The following is a 5666-nucleotide window of genomic DNA, read 5'->3' as shown; positions in this document are numbered from 1 at the left end:
GTTTATAAAAGACATTCTCTTCGGGTGGCCTCCTCTGCAACTTGTCTTTTATAAGGTATATTTGTAAAGTCGATTAAACATGAGTAACCCGACCTTATTAGGAAACTCTACGAAGCATCCTCTTCTGGTGGCATCCTCTATGACTTTTCTCTCTTGAGACACTGATTTGACAAATGGCATACCTCCACTCGTCTTATCGCTTGGGAAACTAATCGTTTCTAAGAAGGCATTCTCTTTAGGTGGCTTCATCAACTTATCGCTCGTGACATGGATCTGTCAGTTGTGTGCATGGCTTTCAAATTCCATATTTATCCCTGATCCACTCTCTATCAATCCCACGATATTTCTTAGAAGGCATCATCTTCCATTGGAATCCTCTACTTAAGGCATCAAACCCACATATGGCACAACTCCACTCGTTCCCTCAAACCTTTTCATTGTACTACTTTTGTTTCAAACAATTTTCAACATGATTATCATACTGTTTAAAATGTCTCATATGTGTCGATACTAGCCATGTCTTTCGAGCCATTTTAGCTTGTTATGTATGCACAAAACCAAGCATTTGATCTATTTTGAACGCGATTTTGTATATTCTTATTCTTGCACAAAACAAGGTTTGGTATTATTTTCAATGCGATTTTTAACTCGCCTACAATATCTCGTATGTTTTTATATTAGCCTCAACTGAAAGATAAATTACAATACTACGTGAAGAATCTTATAAGTTACAAATATTTTGAGATTAAATACCCAAACATGCCTATAAGCACTTGTGGTTTGCTGGAAAAACAACATGCCTCACTTCGTGGAAGACGCGAGGTAGATTGAATACTTTTCGTGATAAATTTCTCATGACGGTTCATTATCTCGTGTACCTCGTCTTCTGGGAAACGCGAGGTATTAAATAACCATATTAAATTTGGTAATCTGAAAAGTGCATGGTACTTCGCATCTTGTAGAACACGAGACATGTTAAGGCGATGGGTACGACGCGAGTTAGTCATACGTGTGTACAAATAGGGTTATTTTTCTAACAAATCTACTAAGGGGTTATTGTTCAAAAAATAATTAATTGAGGTTTTTAATTTAATAACGTCTTTATTTTAAGAAGTCTCTTAAAACATATTTTGGTACCTAAATTATAACTCAAAATATGATTTGGTGTTGTCGCGATCGTATTTCTGGTGGGCCCGGAATTGGGTTTCGACTAAAATAAAACACGTTAGAGTCGCCATCGATCATTTAAAAATATTTCGGTTGATTGGACACCATCTTACCTGATCTGCGTTTTACCATAAATATGTCAGATTTGGGAGTCGGTTACAGTCAAGAAAGGATTAGCACCCTTGAACTGCCCTTTCGATACCATTTTAATTTGTCGGTTGTTTTAATTGCGAAAGTTAAAATTTAAAGACTTGATTCGAATTACTTTCCTTTGATCGAATGAAATTACCTCTAAAAAGTTGAAAACGTTATATTATAAAATAAAAGATATCAAATAAAAATGAAATTTAAAAAAATAAATTAAAGAATGAATTATTAAATTTAAAAAATGTTAAAATAAAAAATAAATAAATGAAGAAAATATTAAATTTCAGAAAAGAAAAATAATAAAATATAAAAAATGTTAAAATAGAAAATAAAAATAAAACAAAATAAAATAAAAAAGTGCGAAAATAAAGATAAAACAAAATAAAAAAGGGAAATATAATAAAATAATAAATAATGGTAGTAAAGATAAAAAGGGATTTTTAAAAGTTGTTTTTAAAATAAAAGATAATAATTAAATAAATAAAATAATTAAATAAATAATCTAAAGAGATTGAGATAAACTTATAGTGAAAGCAACCTCAGACTTTAACTTTGTCTCAAATTACTCGGATCATCGAAACAGATCTTTACTTCAAAATTCATGTCGCCTTACAAGGACAATTCTTTACTGCTGACTCGGATTATGTTGTTTCTACAATAACTGGTTCTGATCACAGCTTCCTCTTAACAAACAATTTTTCTAAGTGTATTCTCGGAAAGTCGAATATGCTTCAATAAGCAAATCCTTAATTCTCACGATTGGAATTGAGCCTTCGCTTTAACCCTTGGCTTGAAAGAAAATTAGCTAAGCATGACCAATGTCATACTTAGCATATTTGAAAACGAAATTCTAAAAGGAAAATAGAATAAGTATGCGAAAAATAGAGAGAAAGCTAGAGAGAAAGAAGGTTTAATTCTCAGATGTGTCTGTCAGCTCAGATGTGTGTGAGCCTAGGCTTACCCTGAGAGGGTATTCATAGCCTTCAAATTCCTAAAAACAAGCTAAAGATAATTCCTAAAATAATATATTTTATCCTAATTAAAACACTTAAAACTATTTAAACTAAAATACCTAAAACAAAGATAAAATATAATAATATTAAAAATAATATCCTAAATCCTAATTTAAATACTAACATATATTTAAACTGAAATACAAAGATAAAATATAATATTAATATATACTAAATAAGCCCTGGACGAAAATGAGTGTCTATAGTTGTCCTTCTTTGTCCTTTTTCATGTAACGAAAAACAGGACAAAGATAAAAGGACACAAATTTTTGTTCGGTAGTTGTAGATGACTTATTTTCTTTCGAATTGAGTCGATCCATTGGGCACGATATCCTTCTTTGTGAAGTTGAAATCGTGAGTGGCTCATTTGTTGTGAAGTTGAGCTTTGAACTGAAAAATCTTGAGCATGATATCCTTCGTCGTGAAGTTGAAACCGGGCTCAAAGCATTGGAAAGTCGCGCCTGTATCATCTTCTAGCCCAATATACTTCGTCCTGAAGATGAAATTTGACTTGGAGACTTTGGTATGAAACTGGTTTTTCATTGTTGTCTTACAGATGACTCATTCTTCGTGAAGTTGGGTCAATTTGTTGGGTATGATATCATTCGTTGTGAAGTTGAAATCGTAGGTGGCTCATTCGTTGTGAAGTTGAGCTTTGAACTAAAAATTATGAGCATGATATCCTTTTTCATGAAGTTGAAACGGGCTCAAAGAATTGGAAAGTCACTCCTATATCGTCTTATAACCCAATATACTTCACCGTGAAGCTGAAATTTGACCTGAAGACATTGGCATGAAATTGGTTTTTCATTATTGTGTTGCAGATGACTCATTCGTCGTGAAGTTGGTTCAATCTTTTGGGTACGATATCCTTCGTTGTAAAGTTGAAATCGTAGGTGGCTGATTCGTTGTGAAGTTGGGCTTTAAATTAGATATCCTTCGTTGTGAAGTTGAAATTCAATCATGTAAATTGAATCGGTTTGAGATTAATATCTTTCGTTATGAAGTTGAAATTGTCTCTAACAAGAATAATTTGGAGGGAAATCTTCAATCTCTGGTTGTCAGTCTTGATGACTCTTGATTCTGGAATCTTGAATTTCTGATCTTGATCTTGGATTCTCCGCTATGTTTAAATCTGATGTATGGAATTTTAGTTATAGTCTTGGTTTGGGCAATGCCTTTCAGTTATCTCATGTATGGTGCATAAGCCTTGATCGCCTTTTGAATATCTTCTAGAAATTGTCACGTCAAACCGTGTCATGCCCAGAGTCGTGCCCTGTCTCCATCCGAGACCAAATAATAATAAAAATTACAGAATGCCTTCCTTTTAGTGCAATTTCTAGAATCTGACGTCCTGCACAGAAAATGAATTAAAACGAACAAATAAGCCACAAAAAACCAATGATTATAGAGTAATTTAAAAGAAAAATATTAACTAAATTAAGCACTTATCAAATTCTCCCTCACTTATTCAATGCTTGTCTTCAAGCATTCCTCAATTAACATACCAAAATCATAAGTTGTCATCTTTTTTTTTAATTTATTCCTCAAACTTCCAATCGAACTAAGTCCATGACATTTGCCGAATTCAAGTTACAATCAAGAAAAGGCAACTAGGAAAATTTAAAGTAAGCATGGCATCTCAATTAATTGCCAATTTCAATAAAACATAACTCAATACCTCACAATGATTCACACATATCTGCTCATAGTGTTTGGGGTGAATGAAACTGCTCAAACCAAAACTAACCAAAACATTACCATAGGCTTGGAATCCAATCAAGTCTCCACTACAAAAAATAAACATAACACAATAATCAAGGGGTCTTTAAACAAGGTGTAACGGGGCTTAGGTAGGGTAGGGAAAAGGTAAAAAAGAAAGGTTTAAATTACCGAAACAAGAGATCAAAATAATTAAGAACAATCCATGAATTAACATGAAGCGCAATGAAAAACAAAACAAGGAAAAAGAATAGATGAAAGACGATTGAAACGATCAATTTTTCCTTCTTTTTGTTTTCCGAACGAAGGGTTTTTTTCCTATTCGAAACAGTGAACAACTTGCTTTTTTTTTGAAACAGTGATTTTTTCTTTTCTTTTTTCATGGAACAAGAGTGTACATGATCTGAAGTCTCGATAAGGGTGTGAAAAGAGAGGAAAAATAAAAAGAAAGGCTTCGGGTTTAATTGAGGTGTAAAACAAAGAAATGGAAATAGGCTCAAATGTGGTTCACTAGTGGATATGTAAATGGGTAGACTTTTTGGGAAAGTGGGTTTATCCACCCCTATCACATTAAAACATTATGTTCAATATGTAGTCTCGATATGCATTATGATTACAAGTTCTAGAACATCCTAATTAGTTCGGCACACACAAGTCAAACAATGAGCAAGAAATAAAATGTATGCTCGTTAGGATCAAATCTCACAAGAAAAGTTTATATGCACTGAGTCAGGTTCATCTCTATGGACAAAAGCATGAAATACCAATACTCAACAAAAAAATTCATCAGCTATATCAATCACCAATCATGCAAATTAAGTTCGATCAAAACATGATCATAATCCAAAAGGAAACAAGAGTATAAAGTGAAATTCAAGATTAACAACCAACGATCCCAACACATAAATATCAAAATATCTCAATTTCAAACAATCAAATAAGTCAAGGAAAAAATTTGACATGCTTATCTTTCCCCCTCACTTAATTCGTTTTGTCCTAAAATGTATGTCGAATTTAAAAACAAAGAGAGGGAAAAGTAATACTCCCCAATCTAGTGGAGAAAAAATTTGGACCATTTCTCGATTTGTGTGTGTCATACTTGCATAGGGGCCATGCTAATCTTCGTCTAGGAAGTCAAAGTTAGTGGCGTAATTTTCAGTAGTTCTACTTTCCAAGAAATTCGATATGGCACTTTTCTTTATAGATTTTTGGCTCTCGTACTCGATGTCAAATTCGGATAATAGCATCTTCCATCGGGCTTTTCGACGGGAGGATATCTGACCTTTCAATCAGTGAACTTCTTGCTTAGGTAGTAAATGACATTGTCCTTCCTTTCAGATTCATCATGTTGACCTAAAACATGCCCCATTGAATTCTCGAATATGGATAAATACAAGAATAGAGGTTTACCCTGAATGGGGGACATTAAGATAGGAGTGCGAGATAAGTATTCTTTTATTTTCTCGAATGCAGTCTGGAAATCCTCATCCCATGTTCCAGTGTTATTTTTTTTAAGAAGTCAGAAAATTAGGTCACCCTTGTCGGTCAATTGAGATATGAACCGCGCTATGTAATTTAACCTACCCAGAAAACCTCAAACTTCTTTCTGTGTTTGTG

The 5666-nt window shown here is 33.3% G+C and overlaps 1 pseudogene; it reads right to left on the bottom strand.

Annotated features, from left to right (window-relative positions):
• Positions 1-5110: 5110 nt before the first annotated feature.
• LOC120202696 lies at positions 5111-5174 on the bottom strand (annotated as a pseudogene).
• Between the last annotated feature and the right edge of the window lie 492 nt (positions 5175-5666).

The sequence above is a fragment of the Hibiscus syriacus genome, unplaced genomic scaffold (genome assembly GCF_006381635.1).
Source record: "Hibiscus syriacus cultivar Baekdansim isolate YM2019G1 unplaced genomic scaffold, ASM638163v2 tig00009003_pilon, whole genome shotgun sequence".
NCBI lineage: Eukaryota > Viridiplantae > Streptophyta > Magnoliopsida > Malvales > Malvaceae > Hibiscus > Hibiscus syriacus.
The sequence above is the reverse complement of the archived record's forward strand: the minus strand, read 5'-3'. Positions and strand labels throughout refer to the sequence as shown.